The sequence below is a fragment of the Pseudopodoces humilis genome, chromosome 7, assembly GCF_049639895.1.
Source record: "Pseudopodoces humilis isolate 2021_Gansu_Grassland_sample_001 chromosome 7, ASM4963989v1, whole genome shotgun sequence".
In the NCBI taxonomy this organism is placed as follows: Eukaryota; Metazoa; Chordata; class Aves; order Passeriformes; family Paridae; genus Pseudopodoces; species Pseudopodoces humilis.
In genome coordinates, this window is record NC_142206.1 from 27,048,829 (window position 1) to 27,064,468 (window position 15,640).

The 15,640-nt window shown below is 40.2% G+C and overlaps 1 protein-coding gene across 2 annotated transcripts in view; it reads right to left on the reverse strand.

Moving 5' to 3' along the window:
- The window catches only part of TTBK2 (tau tubulin kinase 2), a 77,699-nt gene extending 68,889 nt beyond the window's left edge, over positions 1-8,810 (reverse strand). For both annotated transcript variants that reach the window (XM_005522506.3, XM_014251920.2), the window contains exon 1: positions 8,669-8,810. The gene's annotated coding sequence lies outside the window, so the exon portion shown is untranslated. The remainder of the gene's footprint in view (positions 1-8,668) is intronic.
- Between the last annotated feature and the right edge of the window lie 6,830 nt (positions 8,811-15,640).

The following is a 15,640-nucleotide window of genomic DNA, read 5'->3' on the forward strand; positions in this document are numbered from 1 at the left end:
CAGAGTTTTGGGTTTTTTTCTGATATAAGCAGCAAAGGCATACAGGTTATCTGTGGAAGTCCCAGGATACAATGATACGAGAAAACGAGACGCTCCTGTCCTGGCAGCCCTCTTTTAGTAGCGAAGCACTGAGGTGCGTGCCGGCTGCCTGGGTGGCTCTGGGAAGCACGGGCACGGCAGGCCGGGTGCCTCAGCACCCTGGCCAGCTCCGGCCGGACAGCGAGCGGAGCGGGGCCGGGCCGGCACGGAGCCCGGAGCCGCGCTACGCCTTCCAGTCCGCCACAAATGTCAGTGACATGCTACTAGGTCACACAGGTTGAGAGGAACACATTTGAATAGCTTGTATTATAATAGGAATTTTCAAAGAGATCTCTGATTTAAAGGTTTCTGAAGCACAGAATATGCCAGAAGATAACTGATGCTAAAGTTTGGAAGGGATAAATGAAGCTACTTTGGTAACTATGGGCCATCAGCTCGACATCAATCCCAGACAAATAAGGGGACTTGACTAATAAAGAGCTAAAGCAAGACACTATAACTACAACCACTCAATTAAGTTCCCCTTCCTATCAACTTTTTACTATGGCATTACAAGTTTGGCCTATAGGAATAATAGTTATTATGGCACTTATGCTTCTGTAAGACATCTAAGTTTATATCACACAGTACAGTCTCTTTCTGCCAGAAAATCAATAGGTCATACATTAAATAACAGGTCCCAAAATATAAGGTAACTGAACAAGTATCCTCTAATTACTCCCATAGGAACCAATTTCTTAATACTGAAACTTTTTTACTCAGGAAAAAATTATGAAGTTTGTAATTGATACTGATATCGGGAAGTGATAAAGGACAAATGGCATCAACAGGTTACACAGACAGAAATCAAACTACACACGTGCCAACTTAGATAAGAGAAGACATTATCCATCAAGGACCAAAGAATAAACAGAAACATCACCTAAGACGATGCAGCCATCAGTTACTTCTGATATATGCATCTGCTGGAGTACTAAAGTTATGACAACTATGGATGAATAGAAAAATAAATACTAAGAGAGATCATAATACCTCTCTATCTGCTCATGGTAGGATTGCTGCTAGAATATCATATCCAGTTCTGGTGTTCAAAATTACGAAACTTGGTTCCTTCAGATTATCTAATCAAAATTGCTTCAGTCAAGAAAATTGCAATAGATCCTCATTCTGACACACAAATCGTACAAGTACAAGGTTGGATCTTTAGAGTCCTTAAACACATACAAATATCTCAAATATCTTTACTTTTCATTAATAAAGATATTCTCATAGAATACTTGATTAACTCTTTCAATGGATTCCTCATTACCGACAATTCTTAAGAGACAACACAATGACTTCCCACACTATATGCTCTCAATCCACTACTGCTGGCACACATAATTCAGAGAAATAATAGGAAGCTGGTTTTACACAAAGTTAGCCTCAATGATCACAATTTACACAGAGATAAGTGATGAGGCTTTTGTCTTTGAAAATTAATTATACAAGCATATTTCATTATGAAAATACAGTTATCCTAGGCATATTTAGTTTGCTGGGACTGTCTTAAGTTCAGAAAAAACATTCCAGGGATCAGTTGAAAAAACAAAACATGGCAGAATGATGAGGCATGAAAATCACTACTAAGTTTATGTATTACAAACATGGGGGTCAAGAGACTCTCAAAAATTATAAGAATTTCCTACACATCAGAAAAGTGAACAGTGCAAGATCAGATTTTAACTATCTTCCAAACAAATGTACAATTATTTCCAAAAACAAAAGAGCAACGTTTCTCAGAAACCTTTACAGGCTTTCATTTTATCTTTTACTTAAATAATAAAAAGCATTGCATAACAGTGTTACATGTTTTAGGAAATACTGGTTGTATGTAAATAAAAATATTCAATTCCAAATCACTCCAAATTAAAGCCTGGGCTACAAAAATAATCCTGGTTGTATTGTGGACCTATAACCTGACATACTTGTATATTTTGAATGTTTGAACACTTGATCTATACAAATAATTTGTTAAAAAAATAGAAGTTTTACGTCAGATTGACTGAGAGGAGATGTAATTTTGTAGATATGGAAACAGTTACACATGACACCATAATGGCAGTGTGTAATAACCCTACATTGACAGCATTCTCTAAGTTCCTGAATTTACATAAACGAAATACAATTCTACTGACAGAAGTTGTAAGTATTTTCCTTTTCTTTTTTTCTTTCAAAAATGACACCAACAGTCATTACATTTTCTTGGAGCATATTCAGTTTTAAACTGTGGTAAGATACTTCTGCATTTTGAAATTATTATTTAAACAACAAGTAATTTCTACTCTATAAGAGCATAATGTGGACGCACAATCGTATGGCAAGCAGGGTTATGAGATTTCTACTGAGAAACAGGAAATATTCAATTATATGAGTGAAATCTGTGTACAGTCAGGGGTTTTTTTTTTAGTAATATCAGAATCTAGAATAGAAATAATACAGTTAAGAGTAGTAATAACTACATTCTTATTTATTAAGACCAAGATTCAGCTTTTACATGTTTCAGAGCAAGGAGAATAAAAGCACTTTATAAAATGTCAGCACCAAATATGAGCAACATCTACTGCATGACTACTCATATGTCAGCCACAGTCCTGATTCAGACCATAAATCAATTCTGTCCAAACCTTTACTCCAGGAAAAAGAAATATTTCAGTGAGCCTTTACATGTTGATGCAGGCCCTCACAATAGAATTGAAGTATTAACTGCCAGTTCCAGCAAGCCAGACAAAGTACAGCTGCTCCCTGATTACAAAGGGAAAATTGACTGATCAAGGAAAGATACAGAAGCACTTCCACGTGACTGAGGTATCCTAGGCTCAAAATTAATGAAATATATCAGAACAACAGGAAGGAATGTCCAGCCTGAAATTAGCATCCTGCCAAATTTCCTTCAAATTAATAGAGAAGAAAGTGCACCATCACCTCAAAGTAGCTTTTCATGTAAAATGTTCTTCTTTCTCTTGTGTCCTCCCTGAACTGACAATAGGCAGGAAAACCTGTCAGCTGAGCACACAGGCTACAGTAAATGAAAGGATCTGGTTATGACTATCTCAGCTATGCATTCAGGGTGAAGTTGCATATAACAGCATGACCTAGCAAGAGTTACAAACATATATCAGCCAAAAAAAAAACACAAACTCCCTTTTTACAATCATTCTCTGCCACGTTAGTGAGTTGACTCTGTGTAGCTCAGAGATCAATGGGCACTAGAAAAGGCTCAGGCAGAGAACATAATTTTCCACTTAAAAACAGCAGCCAACTGTTAGACTGATTTAACAATAATGTGCAATTTCATCTGCAGGAGCTAACATGTGAAAATTATTCTTATATCTATGTACATCCATAAATAAATAACAGCTATCACCAGTCAATAACAGAGATTCTTTCCTGCACACATCTCCTTTACTATGGGAGGGTCACAGTTTGCTCCTCAGCTTCAGCATCAATTTTTTAGCTCTTGGCTGATCAAGACAAGACCTGACTGAGTTAGCTAGCATGTTGCTCCCACAAGACCACTCAGTCCTCTCTTTATACAAATCTATCCCGTGATTCTTTCAAGATTTTTCTCTAACTAGAAGAATTATTCAACAGGTTTCCTCACTGGATACACTGCCTTGCTCAAAACTGTAATTTCACCCAAAACCATCATGATTATCACAATCTCTAGATTTTAATGAAAAAGCACAGAATGTCACAAAGAAAAAGAACAGTGATCCAGTCAATTCTTCTCCTTCAACTCTCAGGCTACAACATGACAGCTTGTTCTAGGCTGACTTGACTTAGGGAATTATACTTTGATTTTATTTATAGACTACTGCAGATGGAAAATCAAAGCATCACATATGAACAGGGCATTCAATTCAATCAAACTCAAGGAAGAACACAATCATTCTTCCTCTGATACATTTTCTATCAGTTGATAATGTCCATTCTAGATCTATTAAGCTCAAGATGCTTATCAATTGAAAGACAAGAAAATAATTATTTCAAGGCAGCGTATAACTCAACTTAAGAATACAAATACGTTCTAAAAAGTCACCAGTTTGATGCTGAAAAGTATATTCTATTTACGGATCACTGCCTCCTTTTTTTTTAATTCTCAACACTGCAAAGCTAGAGTCATACTTCATATGCTCAGAAGTCACACTGCTTGCCAGGAGTGGCATTTGAAGCATTACTATGGCAACAAGTAAAGTTGACAGCTACAAGACACATCCTGCTGATACACCACGTAACCAAGCAATCTAATTCTTACTATGTTGAACAACATGCTATCAAATAAATTTTGTTAAAACCCTCACTAAAATGATAGTACCCTGAGACAGAGCATGACAGAAGCAACAAATACTATCTGAGAATTATCTGGGAAGTGACAGAGAGCAGAATGAACCCCTCTCAGAATCAATAAGCAGCTGTTGACTGAAGACAATCCCCAAGTACTAAAAAGACACAAGCTCTGAAAGGCAAGATTTCTCCTGACTGTGGATGAGTCTAGTGGAACAAATTTTTATTTGTTATAACTTCAGTTATGGGAGAAGTGTACAAAAAACTTAATAAAATTATGTCTATATAAACACACTGGGATGACAAAACCTGATTCTTTATGCTTTCCCACATTGGAGCTCCACAGTAGTAACCTGTACCTGCAACAAGTAACTAATCCCTTTGCAACACCACGACAGAAAAATATGGCTACATATTAAACAGACTGGACATCCTCTGCAAGCTCCCAAAGCAAGTTCAGCATATTTTACTCTTTCTTTACACATCAGACAGATTTGTACTTTAAAAGAAATTTACTCTCTTTATCAATACCATCAGTAATCTGGCAAACTTCATCCATGAAAGAGGCCTTCAACCCTTCCAACTACTACTTGCACTGAAATGCAAGGCTAAGCTACATACACACATTTCTCCAAAAGGAAGTAAAATTAGCGGATGGAGTTCCTCATCAGTGCAATTCTCAATAATTGATTAATCTCTTCAGACAAAAAGCAACAGCATGAAATAACAATCGAGTGATGCAATTCTGTGATGAAAAGTTCTCAAACACACAGGACAAGAACCACAGAAAAACATGTCTGAACATAATAAAGAAAATGTTTTTACATTTTTGACAAAATTGTTTTGTTAAAGACACTCAAGACTTCTTCAGTTTCTCAATTTGCCCTCCTTTCCTTGCTCCTCTCAAGTTAAATCTTTCCCTTCTCCCCAAAAAAACTTCTCAAGTTTTCCAAGATTGAGCTCCATTAATTGAAAAATAATTTTGAAAAATAATTGATCAAAAGTTGTGACTTGCACAACATCTCAAAAATGGGAAAATAATTCTCAACCAGATGAAGAGGTGAAGCATTAGAAGGCCAGATTTTATTGCTTGAATTTTCTGCTACTTAGGTTTCAAGACTAGTAACCTGTAAGCTCATATAGAGAATGATAGACTATAATTTTAAACAGCTAAGAATAGCATCTCAATTTCATAAGCAGCTTAAAAAGAAAAATCCCAGTTACTAGATTCTCTCAAAAGCACACTACTAAACACCTAGCACTGAAGCAAAGGGAGGGGAGTATTCTGATTCTAAAATTTTAATAAATAAATGAAGCTGTAAAGGAAAAGTAAAAGACTAGATGATATTTTCAAAGAAGTTTTATGAAAGAACATACAAGATATAGTTACTAAAATCCACATTAGATAGTACCCAATATTTCTAACAAAAAGAGAGAAGTCAAGCTTTATTCTGCCACTGCATGACAGAGAATACAGTACAAGCATTAAAGCACTCTACTTGTGCATGGCAAGCAGAAAAATGAAACTGTCCCATTTATTTTATATATAACATATATATTATTTCCACTTTAAAAATTAACATGTTTAATTCCCTCTTAAGTACCCTAGATACTATACTCTTAAACAGAAGGGAAAAAAAAAAAAAAAAGCCAAGTAAAAGATTTGAAAAAGTTTCTTTCACTCTCATCCTGAACAAGAAATCAAGCTCATAACAAGAAAATTTTAAACACACATGACCTGTAGCTCTTGAATTCCTTAAGATAAACCTTGTATTTTGGAAATTTTGTATGTTTTAATTCTTGCCCATCAATACGCTAACAATTGGCCCTTCAGATTGATCTGCTAGATCCATGGCACAACACACTGCTGAGAGAGATCAGTCAAAGGAAGCTCAGGTTTCTTGAGCTGAGAGTTTTTTCACAGAACGAGGGAGGAAGGACAGTGGCTGGTCCATGTGCCACAACTGTGCATCCCTGTGAGACCACGATGAATCCTGGTGTCTTGTACTGAAAAGGCGGCTGTTTCTCCTCCCCTTCAGCCTAACACAAAGGCTTTGTGTAGTGCTTCCCCAGAGAAAAAGAAACAGACAAGGCAAGACACGGGAATACAGAGAAACTGTCAATCTCCTTTGTAAAGTACCAATTCATTCCCACTAGATAAACAAGCCCTTACTAAAACAGAAAACACAGTAGTATATTAATAAACCACACACTGCAACTTCACACACTAAACAAATGCTTAACCTTCTGTGCATATAGATCTAGCACTGGTAGAAACTGATGGTTTAGAAGCCAGTTTAGAACAAGGAAAACCCCGCTCATATCTCTCTTCTGTCGTATTCAAAAATCTTTTTGATATAATCAGCCACACTGAGAAAAGCCTCTCTGGAATTTGTGATGTCAGAAGTATCAGAGCCTGCAGGATGCAGCAGCAGTACAACAACTACACTAAACATAAGCGACATCATGATATTCTAGTCGCTCAATTTGTTCTTATTCTAACCTCATCCTTCTCAAACAGGAAGTTTAAAAAGATGCTGAGCTTCAAGTAAATAATGGTACATCAGGAATATATTATAGAAGAACAAAGTATTTTTTAGGGTAAATTGGTTCCATCTCTATATTTTTTAAACTGTATCTTGATGCACTGTTTTCAAAATAACTTTTGACAAATGACTACTCATACTATTGCAGTCAAACTTTCCTGTATCTAATTTGACAGGCCAAACAAATGTTAACAAGTATACCTCTGGTTTAACAAGTTAAGAAAGTTCTACTACTTTGTTAAACATAATTCACTCTGTAAAGCAAATGAATCATCATCATCAAGAAAGTATTCAGGACAACATAAACACAAAATAAAAATGCTGGGTATTTTTGTATCATGAATTCATACAATTAAGACTTGAAAAAACATTACCAAAATTCAAACAAGAGCAGCAAAATAAGTCCTAACCTTTTGTTTTCCCAGCTAAAATGAACTAACATATCTACAAGCATAGGTAGCATGTGTTCAACAGAGGCATGGCACTAACTACATAGAATGCGTTTTAAAAATCTACTAATTTTTTCCAGAACCACAACACAGAAACTAACCACACACTTTAAGGCTAAGATACTTAAATAAATAGAGTATGATTTATTTTAAAGCTCTCAACATTCCTGCAATATAGTTTACTAATTCAGAACATTTAAGCTGAAATTATACTGGTTGTGCACACGGCTAACTAAGAAAAGCCACTACAGGCAATTTTATAACTCATTTTCTGTAGCCCTTTCCAGCTTGATTATAAACACAGTAGAAGGTTCTCAAAAGGCTGTGGTGTACTCCGGGGTCATTTCTTTGTGTCCATCTCCCTCCACCCTCACGATAATACATCAATATTATAATTATTTGCACTCCCACCCCCACTTACACTAGCAGTTGTTTCCAACTGCTCTGGCTCACCCCAGAGGTTACAAACCTCGTAGAGAGCTTTGTCCTCTCATTGCTTTTGCTCTAGAGTGACAACAGAAGCCTAAGGATGCCGCTGCAGCTCCAGAGATCATCTGTAGACTTGGGAACAAGGTGATTTCCCACTTCCTCTTTGAAAAGCTAAAAGTACTTGAAATAACGTATTTTTAACGCCGTTCCACACGCAGTTTGTGTGTTCCCCCGAGCGCCGTGGTGCGCGCACCCGCGGCCTAGCCAGGCATATCTGTATGCAGGGATCGATGCAAGTGCCGCTAATGGCTCCAGCACTCAGAGCGCCAGGCGACAGACAGCCCGCTTCCCATCCAGCCGTGCCCACACAGCAGCCGTCACACGCATGCCACAACCCAGAGCTGCAAATACAGACGCAGCTATTTTAAAACAGAGATCTTCCGTCGTCAGAACACGTAAATTTCTGTACCATTTGCCTTCTTGCAGCAAGTGGGAGGGACAAAAAAAAAAAAAAATTAAAAAAAAAAAAAATCTCGTGCCTATAAATCTGAGTTCTCCGTAGAGGCCGGGGCAGCGCTGACTGCTGCTGGAGCCCGCCAGACCTGCCGACCGAACTCCACGGAGGGGATCGCCCCGTCCTGCCCCACTGGAATAAGCGCTTCCCGGGCCGGGCCGTGGCCCCCGGAGCTCCTGCGCCCAGCAAACTCCCTCTCCCGCGGGGACAGAAACCGCGACGCGGCTCCCACGCAGTAGCCGCTGGGGCCGGGCCGGCGACAGCCGGAGCCCGCGGGCCGCGCCCCGCCGAGGCGGCCGGACCGCCCGCGGGGACGGGGCGCGGGGTAACGGCGGCGGCCGCGCCGCAGCACCGCGAATCCTCACCTGGAACAGGGCCGAGGCGGCGGCTCCTCGGGGCGGCGCGGCGAGTCTCGGCGGCGCCCCCGGCCCCACAGGGGATGCTGTGCGCGGCGCGGGGCGGGGGCTACAGCGGCGCCCCCCGGCCCAGCCTCCGCCCCATGGCGTGCGGCGCGGTCTCTTTGGCGACTGCAGGGCCGGGCCGGCCCGCGGGGAGGGGGAGCGGCAGCGCGCAGGCGGAGGGCGCGCAGAGGGTCACGGGGTGGGTCGCAGCGCTCCCCACGGGGGCTGAGCCCCTCGTCGCGGCCGCCGCCATCCCTGCGGCAGTGCCGGCCGGAGCCCGGCCGCGCTCGCCCGCGCCGCCGCCCCCGCGCTCGCCCTTCCTCGGCCGCGGCGCCACCGAGCCCGCTGTCCCCCGGGGCACCGCCCACATCCCATTTCCGGAGCGGTGATTGGGCAGCTGCTGAGATTCCTCATGGGCGATTGGCTGTCAGTGCGGTCAGTCCGGCGACGGGGGCGGGCGCACCTGGACGCGGCGCTGTGCGGTGCCGGGTTGGCTGAGCCGGCAAGCGCCGGTACAGCCGCGGCCGCCCCCGCGCAACCCTGGGGCCGAGCCGCGGGGTGGGCGCCGGAGTTCCCGTTCCCGACGAGCTTCCGAGGAGCAGCGCCCGTGCGGGGGCTGGCGCCGGCCCTGGGCGCTCGCCCCCGCGGGGCCGCTGCCGGCGGGAAGCTGGGTCCTTGTTGCGGTGCCACCTCCGCCTCAGCAGCCGGGGCTCGGCCGCGCTGTCCGCGCCTGGTCGGGCTGCCCGGGGCCTGATGGGCGCAGGCCGCTGCCCGGCTGCGGGTGGGGCGAGAGGGCTGAGGATGGAGAGGCCGGGGCAGGGGCCCCTGCTGGGGCACAGCAGGGCACCCCTGGGCTCCGCAGAGTGACAGTAGGAAACGATGGATGTGTCCCGTGCCTAGGTGAGTACGGCCTTCGAAGGGAAGGCTTCTCGCTCTCACAGGTGACTCCTCACTGCAGGCAGGACTCGTGAGGCCACGGAGCGGGCGCTCCTCGGTGGGTGCCGTCATCGCACAACAGCCCGCAGGACGTGCTTGTAGGCCACGGTGTCAGCCCAGAGCCTGGATCCATCTGGCACACCTAGAAGCCTGTGCTGTGGGAAGGAGGAAAGACAGATTTGCTCTGCTCACAGCAGCTTGTATGAAGCTATGTATAAACCTACCGTAGTGTTCACCACATGTGAAGTTTCCTTAAGTGGGGAAAAAAAAGAGAAGTGCCTTTATTTCCCTACTGCCAGCCAGATAAGAAGATAGTGTGAATAATTTAAGCCCTTTCTTCGTTCATCACAAGGAGATCATAGTTAAAGAGTAAGGTTAGGAAACAGTATCTTCTCCTGCTACTTTATAAAAAGGAAGATTTTAGCTCTGGTAGTTTAGGAGTGAGTTACCCAGAACTGGGAGCAATGAAACCCCAAACAGTTGCGAGTTGCTCAGTGTCAGTTTTAGGAAGATGCTTCTTCATTAACAAAGGGAATTGCCTCAAGCAGTGGGCCACCAGTCATAGTGGTGTGGATAAACATTGGTGAAAAGCATACATTTCCCTATATGTAGTGAATGCATATGTGTATTGTGTGTCCTAACAATTGAAGCAGTAAATAAAAAAGCTGATAGAGTGAAGAAATTTTAATTTTGTGAATAGAAATGAACCAATGTTGATGGCAATAGGTGGAGAAAGTTGCTTATAGTACATATAGTATACGCACTATAGTACATATTTTCCTGGGTTGCAAAAAGGAATTAAGGATTCTGTTTACCATTAAAAGCCACTTAGAATTTCTCAGATAGAAAATATTCGACTGGAACTACATATTCCTTCAAATCTGTCTTAAAGGCATTGCAACGGTGACATTTATTTTAGGATAAGCAGCTCTTCTTATGCACCAAACAAATAATTTTTTCACATTCACTCTAAAGTAGACAGTGTTTTTCCTCACAGGTTATAACTGAGGGTAGATAAATACCCCAACCACCTCTTATTTTAAGTAATAAGTTTTGCCAACAAAACTTGCTGTGTGCTAGATGTAATGAGGAGCTCATGAATATGAATCCATTTGTGAAGAGTGCTTTATTGTTCCCCAGATAATTGACATGTTGCCTGAGGTGTACAATTCTTCAGGAGAATTTTCTGATTCAATTAAAGAGAAAGGAAAAGCCTTAACAAACTTGTTTATCTGGTTTGTCTGTTTACCTGTTCATCATTTCAGATCCAAGGGGCATAGTTTTTCTCATCACTTTGGAACTTCACAAGTTAATTCATTAGCTAATACAATTGACATCCACAGTATCATGGGAACCATACCAGGAGTACCTGTCTTCTTGCACACTGAAAGCTTTAAAAGACCAAAAAGCCTTTCCTTCATTGTCAGTTGAAGTACAGTGAGCTGTAAATTTCCAAATTACCACATGCTCTTCATAAGCAGACAAGACCTGAATGGTTTGAATAAAAGTCAAGCCAGGAAGAAAATAAACTAAAACTGAGCCTTTTCAAAAGGAAAATCTGTTTCCACTTATGTGAAGGAAGTCCTTAAAGAAAAGATCTAATCTTTTTTAACTCACTGCTCCAGAAATACACCAAGAAGTACTTCAAGGCCTTCTGTTCTACTATTTTAGGTTCATAGATGTTGGTAAGTATAACAGATACTAGCATTTCCTCTGTCAGTGCAGAATTCCAGAATATCTTTACCACTCACCAAAAAAACCCTGACCAAACCCAAAAAAAATCAGCACATTAAAATCTCTTATGTAAATATGAAATTGAACTACTCTAGTTTTTTTGTTTGTTTGTTTTGGGTTTTTTTTATAGTACATGTAGTTAAGCTCAGATGCATTGTGTTGACTTCCCTTGGAAAAAGCTATCCTGAGCCAAAAACTGTCCTATGCCCTTTGTTCACCTCTTACGTTGTTAGTTCTAGTTGGCTATCTCAGTGTAAAAATGTGTGTTGTTAGTTAGCAGCAGTAAACCACAGCAAATGAGCACCTGTTTCTTCTGGAGATTTTTAAGTATCTCAGATGGTACAAAATAAATTAGTAAAGTAAAATGTCCTGGTTGCAGATGGGATGGAGTTAATTTTCTTTATAGTAACTGGTACAGTGCTGGATTTAGTATGAGAATAATGTTGACAACAGGCTGACGTTTTAGTTAGGTTTGAGGTCTTCTTACTCTACATCAAGGACGTTTCAGCTTCCTATGCTCTGCTAGTGAGGATGTACACAAGAATGAAGGAGAACATGGCCAGGACAGCTGACCCAAATTGTCCAAAGGGACATTTCATACCCCAGAACATCAAGTTGGCCATGAGGTGCCAATGGCTGCTGGGGGACAGGCTGGGCATCAGTCAGTAGGTGGTAAAAAATTATATTGTGCATCATTTGTTTCTCCTGGGTTTTATTTCTCTCTTCTTTCCCTTACAATTATTATTAGTAGTAATGTCTAATTGTTATTATCTTTTATTTTTTTTTTCAATTATTAATTTTTTTAAATCTCAGCCCATGAGGTTTCCTTTTTCTATCCATTTTTTCCTCACTGGGGCAGGGATTGGGGGAGTGAGTGAGCAGCTGCTGGGACTTACTTGCTACCTGGGGTTAAACCCCAACACAGTGTGTTATCTTAATTCAATCCTAAATGTCTCACTTGACTGTAGACTGCAAGAAGTACTAGTCACCAAAACTCTGAAGTTAAAGAGCAAGAGGATTAATTACAGAAATTACTGCAAATCCCAAAGGCTTGCCAGACCAAACTTTATTGTAACCACATAGTTGCTACGAAAAGATGTGAACAAAAAAATTTAATTCTGCTGGTATGGGCATAGCAATGAACATGATTTCCTAATAAGTCTGACTTATGAAAGTATGAAAAATAATCTCCAGTCATGTAAAGATATTCTTACATCTTAATATGGATATTTTTATATTTAGTAATTATAAATATTATGCATAATTATTTAATATTAAATGTAATAAATGTTAAATTGTGTAACGAGGCAATAAATAGAACTGGTCCAAATTTGAAAAAAGATAGAAACAAGCCAAAAAAGACCAAAGTGACAGCAAACTATTTCTGGGCACAACTAGACAGCACTTTAGCTTTTGTTATTTTTTTTTAATTTAAAAAAGAACAGAGAGTGAGAAAATACCCAGATATCTAATGGAGTACCCACTTCTAAAATCTTTGTGAAGAAATAGATTGGAATTTCCAGGAATGTCTATAGATGGAACATAACTTTCTAATGCTTCCAAATTCAGGTTCCCTAGGCCTCATAAGGTATAGCAATGGAAAAATAAGTTTGCTTTCCTGGAAATCTTTTTTGTGTAGTAAGGGAGATGTGAGAATTTTCATCAATAGTTTTTGTCTGAAAGGAATGATCTGATTTTTCTTCGAGGAATCTTTAAATATTTAAACCCGCACATATACACAAACATATTCATATGTCTGCGAAGGAGAAGGGTGACATGATTAACAGTGTGCAAGAACTTCTGAACTCTGCTGTTATTTTTTTCAAATAAACATGTATGGGAGTAGATGACTCATCCTGCAAAGTCCAGACTCATTGGTTTCAAACACTTCCACTGGAACTCCTTGTCTGGGCTTTGGGGTCTTGGCAATATTTATTTATTTCTGTATGAGTCAGAAGTTCTTAATAATGTTTCTGCTTAGTTGACTACAGAAAATAAAGCCCCAAAAACACTTGGAGAGTCAGATGTCAGGAAAAAGGAGAAAGACAGAAAGAAAGAAAAAAATAAAAGGACATGGATAGCAAGATGCCCAGACTTAACAGAGATGGAAAATTCACAGGTTTGGTTAGTCAGTAAGTTAACATACACCAACTCTCAGAATTGAAAAACTATTGAAAATTGTAACAAAAATTAATACATAAATAGAGGCAGAAACAATGCTTTCACTGAAGAGTAGAAGGGTAAAAACATTTGATAAGCTCACATTTCTGGCAAAAGTCAAGTAGCAAAGGAAGTATCAGCCAAAGATGAGAAAGCTCCTACCGAGTTTTGTAGATGTTTAAACAGATATCTAGTTAATAGCAAATGACAAACCACAGACCTTGAGACATCTAGTTCAGCCCTTTTTCCAGGGATGGACCAACTGTCCCTACAACACTCCTGGCCAGTGTTTGTCAACCTGTTCTAAAAGTACTTTGTTGATGGAAATCAAGGGATTTCATATAGGCTGTTCATTATTTCCCCCATTATTCTCCTCATATCCTACCACCAAAGGAATTTATTCCTTTCCTCTGTGCAATTACCTACAAAATTACTTGAGCACTATTTTCATCTCTCACCATCAGTCATCTCTACACTAAGGCACCTGAGTCTAAGGAACCTGAGTTCCTTCAGTCTTTTTCCACAAACTGTCATTTCTTGACACAGTGTCAATAACCATGAAGTCACCACTCAGGGGACAGAGGGACCTTGGAAGAAGAGTTCTAAGAGCACTGTGGGTTCTGGCTTCTATCTATTTGACAGCTTCAAAAAGTCCCATGAGCCTTTTTTTTTTTTTTTCTTTTTCCCTTGTTAACTCTCTTTTCTTTCCAAGAGAATCTCAAATTCCCTACAATATGTCCTAAGTAATACTGTTCAGTTCAAATGATGTCTGGAGTGTGAAAAATAGCATCAACATCAGGTTTATAGTAAGCTGAGAATAGGTAATGATTAGTTTAGGAGGTCTTTTGAGGAGAAATGTGACAGTGTATATCTGACTACTTTGTTAGGAGAAGAAGGGTCAGTTGGTAGTGCACCAAAGTATTGATGCTATTAGATAAGGAATTTTAAAAGGAAAATTTTACCTCATTATGTGAAGAGAATTCTGCTGCCAGGCCTCATAATATGTGTATAATTCCATTCTGCAAAAAGCTTCCTGGCTTCCAAGGATAAGATCCATAGTGAATAAGGTACAAAAGTGAAAAGCAAGATTGCTGCATGGTCTAATTATGATTAAGGTTGTAAAAATGGATTCTAGTCTTCAGAAAGAAGTTACAGCCAAGATGGAAGTTTTAGGTTACCAGGTAATTTAAAATACATGTTCACTTCCATCTGTACTATAGAGTGCTGGTCTGATTTTAAGGTGAATACACTATTTGTGTGCCTTAGTTTTCCATTTGTAATGACTCACCGTGAGTCATGAGTGGATGACTCAGAGATTGTGGACAGTACAGCTCCTATGGATTGAAATCCTGAGAGCCTGCCTGACAGGTACTGATATGGATTTTCCTGCAATGCACAGGACTCCAAATGACAAGCCATGCATGTGCAGTGCAGTTCATGCAGGTCTGCTATAATTTCCTTTTCTGCCTGAGACTGATTTCAGGATATCCATATTGTCATAACCTTTACACATCTGAAAAATGTAGTACTTCTTTTTCTGATTTTTTTCATCTGTGGTGTTCTTCAGGCAATTAGATGAACTACAGTTATAGTATTCACATTTTTCATGGAATATAATACAGTGTATTTTCTAGTACAACATAGATCATAGTAGTACAGCATAGAACTGTAGTTGTAAAAAAATAAAACTGACTTCATTTTCAATAAGCTTTGTGTCATTTTAATGTACAAACTGTGTCCTTTTAAATTACTGACTATTGCCATTACTTCTTGCCTTTAAATTTTGAGATTACCTCTGCCAACTCTGCAGTTCTGTAAGTATTTCAGATGTTGTGACTTAACTTTGGTATCTTTATCTACTGTAACACCCATAATCATCTAAATACCACTATACTTCCTTCCTAAAAGTTAAAAAAGTATAATTGAAAAATGAATGTTCTTCAAAGACACAATTACTTCTATTTGCTGAATAAGTTAAATGTCTAAGTGTCTACCATGTGGTTCACAGCTTTACAAAAGCAAAAAAAAAAAGCAGATTGTTGTTCATGTCCTCTCCCCGTTATCACATACAAGTGAGAATCTCTTCCTGAATATGCACTTGCCCCA